The sequence below is a fragment of the Leopardus geoffroyi genome, chromosome A2 (genome assembly GCF_018350155.1).
Source record: "Leopardus geoffroyi isolate Oge1 chromosome A2, O.geoffroyi_Oge1_pat1.0, whole genome shotgun sequence".
Lineage (NCBI taxonomy): Eukaryota > Metazoa > Chordata > Mammalia > Carnivora > Felidae > Leopardus > Leopardus geoffroyi.
Genome location: NC_059331.1, coordinates 124,039,017 through 124,058,102, shown reverse-complemented (window position 1 = coordinate 124,058,102; position 19,086 = coordinate 124,039,017). Strand labels below are relative to the sequence as shown.

General features: G+C 41.1%; 1 long non-coding RNA gene across 3 annotated transcripts; it reads right to left on the bottom strand.

Annotated features, from left to right (window-relative positions):
* Nucleotides 1-3,344: 3,344 nt before the first annotated feature.
* On the bottom strand, nt 3,345-19,086 carry LOC123606668. 3 transcript variants are annotated; one of them, XR_006716423.1, is made up of 4 exons: nt 14,623-19,086; nt 13,644-13,825; nt 12,170-13,218; nt 3,345-3,407 (listed from the first exon to the last, which is right to left on the bottom strand). It is a non-coding gene; the product is annotated as an uncharacterized LOC123606668 (long non-coding RNA). The 3 variants fall into 3 exon arrangements; XR_006716421.1 differs by lacking the exon at nt 14,623-19,086 and having other exon boundaries at nt 13,644-14,124; XR_006716422.1 differs by lacking the exons at nt 3,345-3,407; nt 14,623-19,086 and adding an exon at nt 6,931-6,976 and having other exon boundaries at nt 13,644-14,124.

Here is a 19,086-nt window from a genome sequence, read left to right as displayed (position 1 = left end):
TTAATGCCCATCACTCATTTTAGCCCATCCCCCCACCCAACACCCCTCCAGCAACCCTGTTTGTTCTCTGTATTCAAGAGTCTCTTATGGTTTGCCCCCTCTCCGTTTTTATCTTATTTGGCTTGGGGGCAGTTTTTAAATGAATGCTTCCCTGCTAACCACTTCTTCCCCTGTGCTGGAAAGAGTCCCTTCTCACACGTCCTCAGTACCTTGTACCTTGACCTGTTAATTGTACCATTCTGTTGAGTGCTCTTACTGGCACTCTTCTACAAAACGATGTTTTTGAGGGGAGGGGTTTTCTTATGTACAGCTGCGTCCCCTTGCAGTGTAGCATAGTTGGTGATAAAAATGTTGAACAAAAGCTGATACATGTAAAGGGCCTTGAGTTTGAAATAGTCAAACCCAAATTATTCTCATTAGGAGTTCCACTAGTCATCTCTTTTCTTCACTTAGCTCTCCATCCAGTTTAGGTCTGTCATCTTAATGCTCCGGCCACTCTCTTGGCAATATCCCAAACTCCTTTGTTTTCCTGTCATTATTTTGTCACTGTGGGGCAAAACCTGAATCTTCGATGAGTTCAGCTCTCTGCCTCTGATTACTGTTGGGCTGCTGAGCACTGCCACAGGAAACCACATGATGGCACAGATCGGTGCCACTGTATCATCTGCGGTCACCATCCACAACCACTAGATCCTCAATAGTAGCAAGCTACCCTTCATTATTCGAAGCAATTTGAAACCTCCAGTCTTAGGAAATCTTCACCTTCCCCAACACTATGAGCAGATTACTATTGCACAGGAAAATGATAGAGCGCAAACTCTGAACTGCATCACTAAATCTGTACCTTCCTCCACTACAAGTTCTTCCTCTTCTATTCAGAGAGAAAATAAAAGAGTCAAGGATCTGTATTAAAGATACCATCTTTTCCAAGCTTCTTGCAAAGTCTGCTCTATGATTACTCTGGCTTCCAAACTTGCTTGTGCACCAGAATCTTGTCAGGATTAAATACAGATTCCCAGACTCTACCCAAACCTTAAGCTTGAAGCAATCCTCCCTGATTCTGAAGCTGCCTTCTCATCCCTTCACTGTCTTCAACTTCCCTAGGTGGCTCTTTTCCTTTCTCTTTAAACATGACCAAACCTTTTTGTAAAACAGTCTTTTCCTCCTCACCCCCTTCCTTCTTTCCCCCTTCAAAACCTAATTCCTTCCTGGAATTGCCTTTGACAAAGCGTATCTCACCATTTACCACTGAACCATGTGAGCCTGGTTTCTGCCACTATCACTCTACTGAAACTTGAACTTTGTTTTGTTTGTTTTAAGTTTATTTTCAGAGAGCACGAGCATGCAAGTGAGCGGGAGAGAGGCAGAAGGAAAGGGAGAGCATCCCAAGCAGGCTCCATGCTGTCAGAACCCAACACGGGGCTTGAACTCAGGAACTGTGAGATCATGACCTGAGCTGAAATCGAGGGTTGGATACTTAACTGCCTGAGCCACCCAGGCGCCCCTTTTTCTTTCTTTTCTTTTCCTTTTTTTTTTTTTTTTTAAGTCCAGACTGGACTCTGCTGGTTTGCTTTGACACATAATAGTACTTTACACTGTTGAACACCTTATTTGAAAGACTCTAAACTGGACTTGTGACGTTACACTCGCCTGGTTTTCTTCCTACCTCTGGGGCCTTTCCTCAGAAGCTGACTTCACCTCTTTTACATCTTGATTTTGTATATTCACACATGCCTTAACCAGTACTGTTTACTTCAGTGACTTCTGTTGATTTCCTTCGGCCTAGACCTTCATCTGAGGGCCTGACTTGGATATTGTCTTAGCTTGGGCTGCTATAACCAAGTGCCATAGACTAGGTGGCTTAGGAATTTGTTTCTCGCAGTTCTGGAGTCTGGAAGTCTGAGGTCAGAGTCAGATCATGGTCAGATTCTGATGAGGCCCCTTTTCTGGGCTAATATAGACTGCTGACTTCTTGTATCCTCACGTGGCAAAAAAAAAGATGGAGCAAGCCCTCTGGCCTCTTATAAGGGTACTAATGAGAGTCACGAAGGCTCCACACTCGTAACCTAATTACTTCCCAATGCCATCACACTGAGATTAGAGTTTCAGCAAATGAATTTTGGAGGGACACAAACAGTCCAAAACAAATCTCTAGCTTATCTCAGTTATCTCACACCCAACATGTCTTAAGATCTACCCCCCACTCACGCCTCACACATGCATCTGGTTCAGGTTCTTTCACTAAACAGCACCATCATCCATCCTGCTGTTTAGGCCAGAATCTTGGGAGTTAATTTGACTTTCCTCTCTCCCTCATCTCCATATCCTGTGAGTCACAGGGCCTTCTAGTTTCTCTTAAATATCTCTTGAACTCATCTTCATTTCTAACACATCAATCTAAAGCCCCTATCATTTCACCTTGAGAACTTAATTTCCTAAATCTTTTAAAAAACAAAACCGCTTTATTGAGCTGTAATTCAAATAGCAAACAACACAATTATAAAACATTTCATGACTCCAAAAACCCATACATACTCTCCATTTCTCCCCAAATGATTGCTGCTGATCCCCTTCTTTGTTCACACTTTTTCCACACCACAATCAACTTATCTTTTTCCAACAATTATGTCATGCCTTTGAACTTTCACTGTCTTTGGAATACAGTGCTGCAGGTTCCTTTCTGATTTACAAAGACTTTAGAATCTGATCTCTCCTTGCTTTTCTAGCCTAATTTTCTTCCTTACAGTTTATAAACTCACTAAATTGAGATTTTTTAGTTATTTTAATAGGCCTTGTCCTCTTTCACATAAAATTTTTTCTCCCTTAAACACTCTTCCCCTTTGGTTAGATCTAAGATAACCATACATCCTAGTTTATACTTGTTCTCCCTTTGACTTTTAAAAATTCCTGTTTGGATGGTAAATGCTATGGTGATCCTGGTTAAATTCAATTCACATGTCAAGTAATTTCCTTTAGGTGGCTTAAGAAAATTCTACCTTGGGTTCCTTTTATGTAAATCTCAATTGTACCCAGTATTGTACAGCACTCATCAAACTATCTTATAACTTGTTTTGACTGTCTTCACCACTGCTGTGAGGGCAAGGGCTTGCATCTATCTACCCTCTATTTCTGTATCCTCAACATCTAAATGCCTAGCACGTAGTAGACACAAAATAAAAATCTATACAAAGGAGTGCAGAGGTCACAAAGGGAATTTGAATTCAGACCACTAGTTTGGAATTGTAGTAATTAGTCGTGGAGTATCTGACACTATGGAGAAAGGATTTATCAAATAAATTAACATCAAATGAACTGGCATTTAAAAAAGAAAAAAAATAACTCACCAACATATAAAAAGAATTTGGCCAAGGAGATTTTATCCCAGGAATGAAAGGTTGGTATAACATCTGAAAATCACATAATACACCATATTAGCAGAATAATGGAGAAAAATCATATGATCTCAGTAGGCATAGAAAAAATATTTGACAAATCTGATATCCTTTTATGATAAAAACAGCAAATTAGGGAAGGAAATTTGCTCAATCTGATACTGAACATCTATGAAAAACATACAGCTAATGTCATGCTTAATAGTGAAAGACTGAAAACTTTCCCCCTAAGATCAGGAACTAGACAAGGATGTCTGCTTTCATCACTTCTATGTGGAATTGTACTAGCCACGGCAATAAGGCAAGAAAAGGAAAAGTCATACAGCTTAGAATTAAAGGGGGAAAAAACAAGCAACTAGAATGAATAAACTTAGCAAGTATCCTTGGCAAGGATACAAGAACAATACATATAAACAAAAATCAGTTGTATTTTATATACTATCAATCATAAAAAATCATTAACAATGACATAACAAAATTAGGAATAAATTTAGCAAAAGATGTATAAGGCCTGTACACTGATTAACTATACAACATTGCTGAGACAGATTAAAGACCTAAAGAAGTACAGATAGAGCATGTTCATGGATTGAAAGAATATTGTTATGATAGCAATTCTGAGTTGTTCTACACATTTCATGTACACTTTTTTTCTCAGAATTGAGCTGACTTTAACATTTTTACAGAAAAGCAAAGGATCTGCAATAGCCAAAACCATTTTTACAAAAAGAACAAATTTAGAGCCCTTACACAAAAAATTTCAAGGGTGCCTGGCTGGCTTCAGTCGGTAGGGCACGTGACTCTTTGTCTTAGGGTTGTAGGTTTGAGCCCCATGTTGGGTGTAGAGATTAGTTAAAATCTTTTGGGGCACCTGTGTGGCTCAGTTGGCTAAGCGTCCGATTTGGGATCAGGTCATGATCTCCCAGCCTTTGAGTTTGAGCCCCATGTGGGGCTCTATTCTGACAGCTCAGAGCCTAGATCCTACTTTGGATTCTGTGTCTCCCTCACTCTACCCCTCCCCCACTCACGATCTTTCTCTCTCTCAAAAATAAACATTAGGGGCGCCTGGGTGGCGCAGTCGGTTAAGCGTCCGACTTCAGCCAGGTCACGATCTCGCGGTCCGTGAGTTCGAACCCCGCGTCAGGCTCTGGGCTGATGGCTCAGAGCCTGGAGCCTGTTTCCGATTCTGTGTCTCCCTCTCTCTCTGCCCCTCCCCCGTTCATGCTCTGTCTCTCTCTGTCCCAAAAATAAATAAACGTTGAAAAAAATAAATAAATAAATAAACATTAAAAATTTTTTTTAATCTCAAAATTATACTATAATGAAGAGTGTGGTACTACATGATGATGTAGATAGGCACAATACAGTAGAATCCAGAGACATATTTTCATGTGTTTATGATCAATTTTTTGACCAAAGTGCCAAGGTAATTCAATAGGGAAAGACAGTTTTTTCAACAAATGCTGCTTGAAAAATGTGTTCATGTTTTTATACATATGAATATTCATAGAATTACTAAAAGAAACATGGATGAGTTCCTCTATGTGATATTGTGACACCTGCTGGTATCTGAGAATATTTAAAATTGCTACTATCTCTGATATCTTTAAAGAGCTTTTAAAAATAAAAAGACCAGGGACTCTACAGGAAATCGATTCTGTGAGATAAACAATGAACAGGAAAAGAAATGGCTAACCGAAACATGCTCACCTCATTCATATTAAGTGAAACACACACACACAAATAAAACCAACACTGAGATACTATTTCTTATATATTAAATTGGCAAAAATCTAAAAGATTGACATACTGTTAGTGGAGAAACAGGCACATTCGTACATTGTTAATGGTCCTGCAAATTATTATCATAGTTGTTGGGGATTTGGCCATACCGATAAAATTACCAATCCTTTCAACCAGCAATCTCATATCTAGTGATCTCTCCCCAAAACAAAATGACAAAATGTATTTTTCCATCTGGCAAAAAAAATATTTTTAACTGTAAATATGCACAAGGCTGTTACCCTTAGAACATTAATTGCAATAGCAAAAAAAAAAAAAAAAAAAAAAAAAAAAAAAAAAAAAAGGAAGAAAGAGAAAAAAGAAAAAAAAAAAACAACAACAAAAAACCCAACCCAGAAACAACCCAAATGTCCATCAGGAGAGGATTGGTTAAATAATGTCAAATCCACAGAGATCTCCAAATTAATGAGCAACATAGAAAGTGTGTGTGTGTGTGTGTGTGTGTGTGTGTGTGTGTGTGGTAAAATATATATTATTTTATCTATAATATTTGCTTATGTGTTTAAAGTAGAAAAAGAAATGACAAACATTTTTAAATGGTTAATTAGAGGGAGAGGGAAGTAACAGAATGAGGGCCAAAAATAAAAGTCTTCTTCGACTTTGACTATATCTTGTTTGGTAAATCTGACTAGAACTAGGTAAACTTTTACATAATTATAAGGCAAAATTAAATTTTAAAAATTTAGGATGAAGCTAATGAATCTAAATTAGTATCCAGTGGGTGGCATAACCACACAAAAAATTACACACAGTAATTTGTGCATCCCTAATGGAACAAACCGTAAGGAAAAAAAATCTTTCAGTGTTGTCAGTCACATTGTTAGTGGTAGTGTTGGTATCCGCATCCCGAGACATACTGTGTGTTCAAGCAAATGAATAATAATCTAATCTGTTATTACGAGAATCTCTTTAGAACTGGGATTCTCTGCGTGGGGGGAAGGAGAACCAGACGTAAAACAGAGGAGGGCAAGTAAAATCCCTGTGGTCCTGAGTTTGCAGTGCAAATATCTGTAGATACTCACCATACATCTTGAACAAAACATATCTTCCTCCTTTCTACTGAAAAGGCCTGGAAACAATTACCAATCATGGCAGGGAGCATCCTAGCCCCTGGACTGTAGTTTTGGAGATAATATTTCCTAATAAAAGGAACCAAAGATTCTTGAAGAAAAGGCTGATTCTAGATATGAGGCAAGAAATGTACAAAGGAGGCTAGAAACACCTTACACTAGCTACCAAGGAAACTATCGAAGGCTGTTACAGTCACGTCAAAAGACTTAGGAACCAACTAGCCAACATGAACCATTGGCCAGGCCTGACCAGGGCTCCGTCGGATGGGAAACATCTAAGATTCAAGATTGCTGGAAAGGCCCGAGGGCCCATAAGGGAAGCAGAGGCATATGGGGTGTGTCAGTAATCACCATGCAAACCTTTTCCTCAATGGCTTAGTGCTATAGAACTGCTGGCCACAGGAATATGGCCTGGTGGGTGAGGGTAGGCCCCATCCAACAGGCCAGGATGGCCCAATGCTTGAAGGAAGGTGCAGGGAGCAAATTGCACTTGTGAGAGACGGCATGACTCAGCATCCAGGCTCCCTGGGATCAGTCCCCAGTCTGGCTTTGTGGGGACTGACAGCATGCACAGAATTCTTTTAAAAAGAGAAAAAGGGCACCTGGGTGGTTCAGTCAGTTGAGCTTCTGACTCTTGCTTCTGGCTCAGGTCATGATCCCAGGATTGTGGGATTGAGCTCTGCTCAGTGCAGAGCCTGCTTGGAATTCTCTCTAAAAAAATAAATAAATAGAATAAAATAAAAAAGAAAACCATTGCAAAGAGAGGACAATGTGAGCAACAGTAAGAATAACTCCAAGAAGAAGATACACACGTTAATAATTTTTTGCGAATTAAAGCTTCTGAATCATAACACATCTCCCCTTCACTTGTTGTGGTTAATTTTCGCTGCCTTTCATCACTGTGCCAGAAGCAGTATTTTGGGCGGGGGACGGGGGTGGGGCAGTAAAATGCAAATATTAATATATGTATTTGAAAGTAGATCTTTTTCCAATACCAACCACATGTTGTGTCACATATATTCTATGCTGAAAATATTCCTCTCTAGGAGGGTGCCAGCTGTTTAATGGTACATAAAGGGACCTTAATTTTACCCTTAATCTACTGAACCTCCTAGTGGATACCACATAAAATAGGTCAATGCTTTTTTTTTTTTTCCCTGGAAATGGTCTATTAAATATTTAACCTTTTTATCTTCTTCAAAAATAAAAACATTAGCATGAAAATTTTCAAAAACTCTCTTTTATGTGGAAAAAGTGTACCCATTAGAATATTTGATTTATTAAACCCTAAATAAGAGGACTTTATGTCAAAAGAAATGTCACTAATCATCTAACATAATGAATGTCAAAAAATCTACTCATGTGTTCCTGCCAAAATATGGAAACTTATTATTTTTTTTTAATTTTTTAAATGTTTGTTTATTTTTAAGAGAGAAAGTGAGACAGAGCATGAGCGGGGGGAGGGCCAGAGAGAGGCAGACACAGAATCGGAAGCAGGCTCCAGGCTCTGAGCTGTCAGCACAGAGCCCAATGCGGGGCTCAAACCAGGAACCTTGAGAACATGACCTGAGCCGAAGTCGGATGCCCAACCGACTAAGCCACCCAGGTGCCCCTGGAAACTTATTTTGAGGGAAAAAAAAGAACTATTACAGAAAAACAAAATAACTCCAGTGGATTAGAATGTATTAAATACATTTAATCCACAAGTTCATTTTTTTTTAAATTTTTTTTAATGTTTGTTTATTTTTGAGACAGAGACAGAGCATGAACAGGGGAGGGGCAGAGAGAGAGGGAGACACAGAATCCGAAGAAGGCTCCAGGCTCTGAGCTGTCAGCACAGAGCCCAATGCGGGGCTCAAACCCACGAACCCCGTGAGATCATGACCTAAGCCGAAGTCGGATGCTTAACCGACTGAGCCACCCAGGCGCCCCCACAAGTTCATTTTTAAAACCTACAAATGGTTGATCATTATTAGAGGATAAAATAAAGGGAAAGAATCAAGCATTTTATCCTTCCTTTTATATGCAAACTGAATCATGTGATAATAAAAGAGTTAGGGGCAAATTTTTTCTTTATACATATTCTAGCTAACAGATAAAGAAGGAATGACAGAATGAGATATCACTACTTTTTTTTTTTTAATTTTTTTTTTAACATTTATTTCTTTTTGAGAGACAGAGAGGCAGAGTATGAGCAGGGGAGGGGCAGAGAGAGAGGGAGACACAGAATCCGAAGCAGGCTCCAGGCTCCGAGCTGTCAGCACGAGCCCGACGCGGGGCCCAAACTCACAAATCGCGAGATCATGACCTGAGCCGAAGTCAGACACTCAACCGACTGAGCCACCCAGGCACCCCGAGATACCACTACTTCTTATTCCAAAATGGACCTAGGCAATAATCATTAATATCAAAATATCAGGAAAACAACAACAAAAAGAGAGAGAGAATTAGGTTGGTAGGATGACAGCCTACCTATAATCATCTTGCCTCTTCTCTCCATCAAGGAAACCTGATCAAGTCTCTATACCCAAGTACCAATTTATGAAACTATAGAAGTTAGAAGAACACGTTAAATATGCAATCAACAAAATCCAGATTTTGGAAAACCGCACAGGACAAATGACTCCATTTCTTTAACAAATTGAAAAAAATAAAGTTGTAGAAGGAGGAACCTATAATAGAGACTTAAAAGATTTATCCACTCATAGCATTATGTAGACTTTACTTTGGTCCTGATTCAACCAAAAATTAACATGGCTTCACACAGAAACTTGTACACAAATGTTCATAGCAACATTATTTATAATAGCCAAAAAGTGGATAAATAAAAATGTGGTATACCCGTACAATGGAATTCAGCAGTAAAAAAAGATCCATGCTGCACTATAGATCAATCTTGAAAACTTTATGCTACGTGAAAGAAGCCAGACAGAAAACACCACATATGGTATTATTCCATTTATATGAAATGTACAAAATAGGCAAATCCATAGCATGTATACTAGTGCTTGCCAAGGGATGAGTGGGAAATGGTAAGTGACTGCTATTGGATACAGGGTTTTCTATTTGGGATGATGGAATTAAGATAGTGATCATGACTGTACATCTTTGTGAAAACGCTATAAACCACTGAATTATAAACTTTAAATGGATAAATTTTATGCGATGTGAATTGTATGTCAGAAAATATGGCATTCATGAGACAAATGGAAATTCAAATACTGATTTGTTACTTGATAGTATTAAGTTATCAGCTTATAACATTACAACATCTTTGTTTTAGAGATACATCTTAAATATTTACAGATGAAATATACTGCTGGGGTTTGCTTCAAAAACAGTATAGGATATAGTTGGAAAACCGTTATTTTCCAGGTATCAGAGAAAAAACTGTATCAGGCAAGAATTATCAGTGGATGCTGTGATGATCCTAAAATATGTCCACAAATTCTTTGATAGTCTCCCTTCAAGAATTGGAGCTTGGGGAAAAAAAAAGTTTAGAGTTTATTGTTTCTTGTAATGTGGGTTGGACTTAGTCACTTAAAAAAAAAAAAAAATGTTTGTTTATTTATTTAGAGAAAGGGGGGGGGGGGGGAGAGGGAGACAGAGAATCCCAAGCAGGCTCCATGCTGTCAACACAGAGTGTGATGTAGGGCTCGAACCCACAAACTGCGAGATTATGATGTGAGCTGAAACCAAGAGTCTGACGCTTAACCGACTGAGCCACCCAGGCGCCCCTGGACTTGGTAACTCCTAATGAGTCCACTGTAGTGGAAGTGACAGTGTATGAGTCCCAAGAGTAGGTCACAAAAGGCATTGCTCTCTCAGGGATCACTTGGTCTACAGGAAACCAGTCCATGCCACGAGGACACAGAAGCAACTCTAGAGAGAAATTTGTGAAGCAAGGAACTGACAGTTTCAGCACAACTTGCCAGGTATGTGAATGAACTGTCTTGGCAATGGATTCTCCAGCCCCAGGCAAGCCTTCAGATGATGGCAACTTCTGGCCAACACTGAAATGTAATCTCACCAGAGATCCTGAAGCAGAAACATCAAGTTAACCACTACCAATTTCCTGACCCACAGAAACTGAGATCATAAATACTGTTTTAAACAACTAAGTTTTGACATATGTATTATGCAGCAACAGGTAAATACAGATGCTGAATCTAAGGGAAATGTTGCTGATAAGCAGATTATTTGCATGATCTTAAAGCATCTCCGCACAGACTGTTTCTTATTTGCAAGGGGGGAGGCAGTAACTGTAGAGTGATGCAATTGGGCAACAACCTTGACCAGTGATCAAGATCAACATCACCAATAAGGGGCAGATAGACATACGCCTCCACATGTGATATCCTGAGAGGAACACAACATAAACTAGGCAGTATTCTGGGCAAGAATGTGTATTTGGAATCTAATCATAAGAAAATGGTAGACAAATCCCCAGTGAGGACCATCTTATTAAAAAAAAAAAAAGGAAGAGGTATTTATTTTGCCAAAATGTCAATGCTATAAAAGAGAAAGTCTCTGGAAATGGAGGCTGGCAACTGAATACAACACCTAGCCCTGAACTGGAAGGGAAAAAATGCTATAAAGAACATAATCAACAAAATTGGAATACGAAAGGTGGAACAGAGATATAATTGAGTCAGTGTTAAATTTAATGAAGTTGGTGACTGTACTATATGTAAGAGAATATCCTCATTTTAAAGAAATACATAATGAAGTATTTAAGGGTAAAGGGCTATGATATATGTAACTTGCCCTCAATAGGTAGAAAAAAAGTGTTTGGGGGAGGGTTGTGTGTGTGCGTGAGAGCAAGAGAGATGAAGGGATGAATCTGGGTAAAGGGTGATAGGTATTTGATTTTGTCTTACTATTTTCATTTTTTGTTCCTTACATGTATGCTTGAAATTATTTCCAAATAAAAATTTAAAAGATAAAAATTCTGTGGGATTGAGGGGAAAAAGTAATGGTAAAAATGAAATAAAATTGGCTGTAAGCTGACAATTACTGAAGCTGAATGGTATATTGTAAAAGGAGGTTTACTAAACTCTCTACTTTCGTATATATTTGAAATATTCCATAATAAATGGTGGTGAAGTGTAAGAGAACTGAAGTTAAAGATCCCAAGTGTCTCTTCCAGTGCCTAGTTCTATGGTCTTTTTAAATGCATTAAAAAAATTATTTTTAAGGGGGCTCCTGGGTGGCCCAGTTGGTTAAGTGGCCAACTCTTGATTTTGGCTCAGGTCACGATCTCATGGTTCATGAGTATGAGCCCCACGTGAGGCTCTGTGCTGACAGCGTGGAGCCTGCTTCGGATCCTTGGTCTCCCTCTCTCTGCCCCTCCCCTACTTATGCTCTCTCTCTTAAAAATAAGTGTTAAAAAATTTAAAAAAAAAATTTTTTTTAGTGCATTCCCAATGTTACATAACCATCACCACCATCCATCTCCAGAACTTTTTATCTTGCAAAACTGAAACTCTGTGCCCAGTAAACACTATCTCCCCTCCCCACTCGCCCTCCTTCCAGCCTCTGGCAACCACCCCTCTACTTTCTGTCTCTATGACTAGGACTACTCCAGGTCCCTTATACAAGTGGAGTCACACAGTATTTGTCCTTTTGGGCCTGGCTCATTTCACTTAACAGTGACTTCACGGTTCATCCGTGCTGTAGCAGGTGCCAGAATTTCCTTCCTTTTAAAGGCTGAATGATACTCCATTGTCTGTACACGGCACATTCTGTTTGTGGACACTTGGGTTGTTTCCACCCCCTGACTACTGTGAAAAATGCTGCTGTGACCATGGTGTACATGAGCTTGTTGAATCCCTGCTTTTAATTTCAAGCCTGGATTTTTACAGTTTGTTAGGGAAAGAGAGTTATATTTTAAATTCCTCTTACCATCTGGGATCTAGTTTGTTTGATGTTTTTAAGTGATCTTCAAAGGGGCGATGATCATGCTTTTCCAGAGAAAGCACAGACGTGACTGGTCTTGACCGTTGCAGCTGAGCTCGTGTCTCATTTCAAACGAGTTCCTTCACATGCAGTGCTATTCACGTGCCTATTTGACAGTTATTTCTGTTGGACGGATTGGATAATAGGAACCTTGTTTTAGGTTTTGGACACTGGGTAGGCACAGGGAAAAATGACCAAAGTTGGTCAAGTTCATGAGAAAGGGCTTATGGGCCTGGTTTCTCTAATAACACAATCCCCTTCTTTGAGGCCTGAGTACTATTATTTTCTCACGGTTGCTTTTCCCCATGTACCCCAGGATGGTGGCACTTCCTTCCCCTTTCCTAAAGGGTTACATAATTATGCAGACCAGCATCGTGGGCCTTTTTCCACTTGGACAGTACTTTCTGGAACTGCTAGATTTCCAGATGAGAACTGTTTATTCTGGATCAGACTTAATTTGGTCAGCTGAATCCTCTTGGGTATGGAGAGTTTTTCTTACCCTTGGCCTACTTTTTGTGGTACTAAATATCCTTTTACAGTTTCACCAAGCACTTTGTAAAATAGAAATAGTTGAAAGTGCTGCTTTATTTTGCTTCCTTAGCTCCTTTTGCTGTTTCAGTACGTACATCAGTTACCCTGGGGTTGGTAAACTGTAACCAGAGAGCCTTGCACTGGAAGGGATGTCACAATATTCATCAAGTGCCTACTATGCGCCAGCCCCTCCCCCGCACCATCTATTATAATACTAGATAGTTATTACCCCCAGAACATTAAGAGTGGTGACGGAGATGTGTTCAGGGCCTAATGGGAAAAAAAGAAAGACACAGGCAAAGCGAGAGGCTTTTACTTATGTGTAATGTCTTCTCTACCCTGATCACTGCTTGGATTGTCCTCTCCAACACATTACCATTCATTAGCAGAAGAAAATCACCAAAGTGTCATTGATCTCCAAAATCAACTCATTTTTCCATGTTCTCAAACCAGCATGGGAAAAACTGGGAAAAGACAAAGGAAGAAGTGCAGAGGGAAACAAGTTGGGATTCCTGCCCTCCCGTGAACCGCCTGTATTCGTATAATCTTTTTTCTGTATTTTCCTCTTCTCTACATTACCTCACTTTTCAGTGATTAATAGCTAACATTACAAGTGAGCATCATACTTATTAGTATTAGTTTTTCTAAATGTTTATTTTATGTATTTTGAGGGGGAGAGGAGCAGAGAGAGGGAGAGAGAGAATCCCAAACAATTTCCACGGTTTCACAAACCGTGAGAATGTGACCTGAGCTGAAACCAAGAGTCGGACACTTTACTAAGCCACCCAGGTGAGCATTGTTAGTATTACTCTTAAGTGTCATAGCAATCCTTCTGTTGTACCCAATTTTTCATTATCTTTTACAGTGACATAAAACTCTATACACATACCTTTTTCCCCCTTTTGGATGACTTCCTTGATGTAAACCCTTAGGAATGGAATGTTGGCCAGGCTTAGGATGAGATTAAGTCCATTTAAAATGACTTCGATGCTCTCCCCTAATTAAGGTACAGGGCCATAAAAATGTTCATTCCTGTGTTAGTGACTGGGATCCTGCTTTTTAAAAGGGCACCTTTTAAAGCAATGAAACAAGTATTAGCTTAACGTTCAAACGCACTCGAAAAAACTGGTGGAATGCGTGAGCTTGCTAGACTACGGGAAGCATGGATACCCAACAAAGGAAGGAATAAATGGTCAAGTGCTGGAGGAGGGTGTCCACTTCTGTCAGAGTGGCCTTACTCATCATTCATCTGAGACTTTGAGCAGTTTCCCACCTCAGAGAGGAAGTTGGCCCCTGTCAGGTCCACTTATATGTGGGGTTTTTTGATATAGAACTGTAATATATATTTTCTCTTCCTTATGATTTTCTTAATAACATCATCTTCTTCCTAGCTTACTTTATTGTAAGAATATCGTATTGAATCCATATAACACACAAAATAGACATCAATCGACTGTTTATGTTATCAGTAAGGCCAGTGGTCAACAGTAGGCTATTAAAGTTCTGGGGGAGTCCAAAGTTACACACAAATTTTTGACTGCAAGGGTGCCCTTAATCCCGTTGTTCAAGGGTCAACTGCACTTCTTTTCCTTCCTGTATCTGCCGCTTGGGGTTTTCCCTCTCTTCACTCTCTTTTCCTTAAGCCTTGTATTCTCACCAAGAGTAACTAGGGGTGGTTGCTATGCATCTCAGGCTCCTGCTGGCTTTAGCATCTCCAGAGGTTCTTAGTTCTCTTCCATCATCACTCATCCCTTCCTAGAGCTTTACTCACTCTGAGCTTCTCCTTTTCTGTATCACAGGTGATGGGACCCCTTGAGGGTGGGCTAAAAATCTGCTCTCACCTTTACTGTCTCTATTCAGAATCTTACCTTCTTCACTCAAGAAACAGAGCAAATGCCACTTCCTCTGTTGGAGAAGTCAAGTACGCCAAAGATGGCCGACGGGGCTAAAACAAACTCTGGTCTCCAGCTTAGAGACCCCTCCTCTGGGTTCTTCTTCCTTTGTTTGCTGTGTGGGCAAAACCCCCCACAGATATGGACGTTGTCGGCTATAAATTACCCTCCCGACTTGCATTCCGGGCTCAGACCTTTGGAGAAACAGTCTCCTCTGAGCCCGCCGGTGTAAAATAAATCTCCAATCCACCAAGATCTCCGAGTGCCGCTTGCTTCTTCCGCCATCGTTCCAGCCTGGTTCCATAACACCTCCAGGAAGCCTTCTCTGATTGTCCCAGCAGAAAGGACTGCCATGGCACTTTAGTGGACCTCTCAAGACACTCATCACTTTATATCAAATTTTAGAGGTCTCCTCTTGTCTTCTGGACTCCAGACAGGACCCTAGTAAGTCGGTTTGTGACTGAGTGCATCCTTACTTGCTGCTGCTGGGGCTGCAGCCGAGGGGAGCTGTTTTTAGCCGTCAGGTTTGGGGGGCTGCTACCGAGAGCATTTCGGTTCTCTAGCACCTTTATACTATGTTTTCATATATACGCTGTCTCTCTGACATGCAGGTTTCTATGAATGGAGACAGAGACCCTATAAACAACACTGTCCACAAGGAAACCCATTCCACATTCCCGAGGAATTATGTTAGAAATTTTGGAAACACTGCCTGCTTTTCAAGGGAGAAAGGTCACAGGATTTAGCCTGATAACTTAGAAGGGAATAAAACACATATCTTCCAACCAGAGAAGTAGTGGAGAGTATCCTTCATTTCCAACAAAGCCCCCAAAGAAAAATGCTAAGGATTCATTAAGCCCAGATGCTCAAAGGAGTGGAATTCATGGCACACAGAATAAAAATTTTTTAAACCTGGAGTCTCAAAACGAGGGAGCTATCACTAATACTTCAAAGGTGGGAAAATATGTAAGATGAAAAAATTCCAGTCCTGCTGGCCCTGTGATTTTGAACAACCATACCATGGGTGACACACACAAAATATTCACCTTTACCTGTGAAACTTAACCTGGGAATTTCCACTGTAAAAGCATTTAGTGGGAGTGAATGACCTATTGAGGGCACGGAGGCATTGGTGTCTCATGGATGACCTTGCACAAAGGGCCAGTTCCGGGTCACTGCAGCTGAGGATGGTGTAGTTTAACTTCAGTCTCAGTGGTTTCTAGGAAGTGCTGCTGAGGGACCATCATCTAGGGCACAGCCAGGAGGGGCACGTGGAGAGGCTACTTTTCAAATCCTCTGCTATCCGACTTTGACCTAACCATTCCCCAGAGCAAAGCACTGCCTTCTGGGAAAGTTGATCGGGGGGTAAAAAAAAAAAAAAAAAAAAAAAAAAATCCATGGACTGGAACAAATAGAAACGAAAATCCAGATGATGACTGCAGATGGACTTTCTGAGCATACAAAGTACTCCCTGCTTGTCAAGTGTGTGAAGAAAAAGTGAGTTTTCTACACCGCGCTGGTGGGGCAGGTCTCCTGGGTCTTCACTCGGCCAGAAGAGTAACTGAGACGCTGGAGTGGCCCCCATGGTCTCCCCAATCTCTCAGACTTGCTTTTCACTGACAAGCGCCGCTAAACTCTGGCAAAATCCACGGAAAACACGTTCTCACAGTGACCGCTTTTTGACGGAGAGCGGCAGTCACAGGAGTTTTGTTCTTGGGCCTATTGTTTGGAGCGAATGTGATTTAAAGTCGGCGGAAAGCTGGGAGATTGGACTGCTGAGGAAAGGGCAGGGTGGCTGCTGGGTTCCGATAAACATCACTGAATGTGTGGCCAAGGGCAGGGCGAAAGAGGGTGTGAGTCCTTCTCAACCAACTTTCTAATCCGCAGCACCCGACCTGCCTCGTGCCCGCAGCCAAGCCCTTCCAGGTTTTCCCCTGCCTTCTCCGAGTCTATCCCCCTTCTGCCGGCTGACAGGGCTCTCCCCATCCCGACCTAGCCGTGGAGGGCCCAGCCACACCGAAGAACATTCACCGCTTCCAAGTCTGCCTGTGCTGATCTCCCAGCCCCGGAGTCCTCTACAGCCTCTCCCATCACTGCACCTGACTCCCACCTTACCCCCAACGACTCTCACTTAGCCTTCAGGTCTCAACTTAGGCTCCCAGGGGAAGAGACTTTGACTCGTCCCTGTTCAGAAAGCAGCTGGCCACCTTAATGGGCTTAAACACATCCTGGCCTTTGCCCTGGCCCTTTTTGCCCTCTGTGATAACTGCTCACCTGTCCCTGCTGAACAGCGGGCTCCAAAGGGCCAGGCACCACGTGTGTACATAGTAGGCCCTTAAATATTTGATGGGGAGCAGCTGGAGTTTAAAATGCAGTATGAGGGACTTGGGTTAATCTTAAGAGGGGCTTCCCAGTGCGAGTAGCTAAAGAGGCACAAATCTTGGGTCTCTGGAGGCCAGTGTGTCTCTGATGTGTTAAAAGTCCTGAGAGTTTGTGGCTGCCTGGGAGAGTTCTGGAAAACACTGGACACTTATGTGATTTTTAGACTTGGGGAATGTCAGCCCTTCAGATTAAAAAAAAATAAGGTTCCTTCATCCATCTCCATAAACCAGTGCACAGAACCTGTAACAAAATGAGAAAAATATAGACAAATTAATCAGTACAACTCAATTATTTGGTTTAAAGGATTCTCCTTTACTCTGACCCTACGCTCTTCTCATGTTTGCATATTAAGATGTCTTTGTATGAAGTGAGAGTGAGAAGATGAAGTAGTTTATAGTAGTCCTTACATGGCAAAAGAAGAAATGTTAGAACTTTCTAGCCATGTCCGGGGGCTGGGGTAGTGGGAGGAATTTGACCTCTCTAGATCACCCTAAAAAGAAGGTCCAGGTGTCCAGGTGAATAAATATGAAAGGCAAAGCTTTAGAAACTCCTAGAAGATCATAGAGAATCTCATGACCTTGAGATAGAGTAGTCTTATTTACAAATAAGACACAGAAAGATAGGATTTCCTCTAAGCCTAAGAGGAAAGACATATTTAACTACATTAAGAATTCTAATCATTAAAACAGATCATAAAGAAGTCACAGAATGAGGTATTTGCAACACACATAAATGACAAATAGTATCTAGAATACAAACATATACATGCATATAAAAACTCATAGAACGCCCAAGCAAATAAGAAACAGACAACCTAATAGACAAATGAGTGAAAGACTTGGAACAGGCATTTAACAAAAGTAGAAATCTAGGGGCGCCTGGGTGGCTCAGTCAGTTAAGCGTCTGACTTCAGCTCAGGTCATGATCTCGCGGTTCACAGGGGTTCGAGCCCAGCCATCGGGCTCTGTGCTGACAGCTCACAGCCTGGAGCCTGATTCAGATTCTGTGTCTCTGCCTCTCCTTCCTGTACTCTCCCTCAATGGCTAATAAATAAATGAAAAGGCACTCAACCTTATTAGTATTCAGGGAAATGCAAATCAAAAGCCACAATCGGATACCATTTCACACCCACCAGATTGGCAAAAATTAAGTTCCTTGTGATACCAAAGCATTGGAGACAATGCGGAAAAACATCCACAGTTTCACTCTGGCATCTACACCCTGGAGAAACAAATGCAGGTGCACTAGAATGGTAAGAGCAGCACCGCCATTCATGTCAGCCCTGAATGGGAACCGGCTAAGTCCACCTTTGGCAGACTGGATAAACTGTGGGATAGCTGTAGAACGGCATTGTATTAATAAAACAATGAAGGAGAATAATCTCCTAAAAACAAGAATTAAGCAGAAAAATACAAATGGTGGTTCCACTTATTCAAGTTCAAAAATAGACACAAAATAAACTATGCAATTTGGGATACAAATGTAGGAACAAGGAGGCAAAATTATAAAGAAATAATTATCTCAAAAATGAGTATAAAATACTTCTGGAGGACGAAGAATTATGACCATGGAGAGATATACGGAGTAAGGTTTTTAGGTGCTGGCTAATATGCTACTTCTTACCTGGGTCGTGGTTTCATGAATGGTTGCTTTAGATTTATTTTAATGTATATTCCTTGCTCTTTTCTGTAGGTATATTTCACTTAAGTTGCCCATCTTTTTTTATTTTAGAGAGCAAGAGAAAGCATAAGCAAGGGAGGGGCAGAGAGAGAGAGAGAGAGAGAGAGAGAGAGAGAGAGAGAGAGAGAGAGAGAGAGAAAATGAATCTCAAGCAGGTTCCAAGCTCAGGGTGGAGCCTGACTCAGGGCTGGATCCCAAGAACTGTGAGATCATGACCTGAGCCAAAACCACTGACTGAGACACCCAAGCGCTGCCCCACACATCTTCTTAAAAAAATGTTTTACCGGGGCGCTTGGGTGGCGCAGTCGGTTAAGCGTCCGACTTCAGCCGGGTCACGATCTCGCGGTCCGTGAGTTCGAGCCCCGCGTCGGGCTCTGG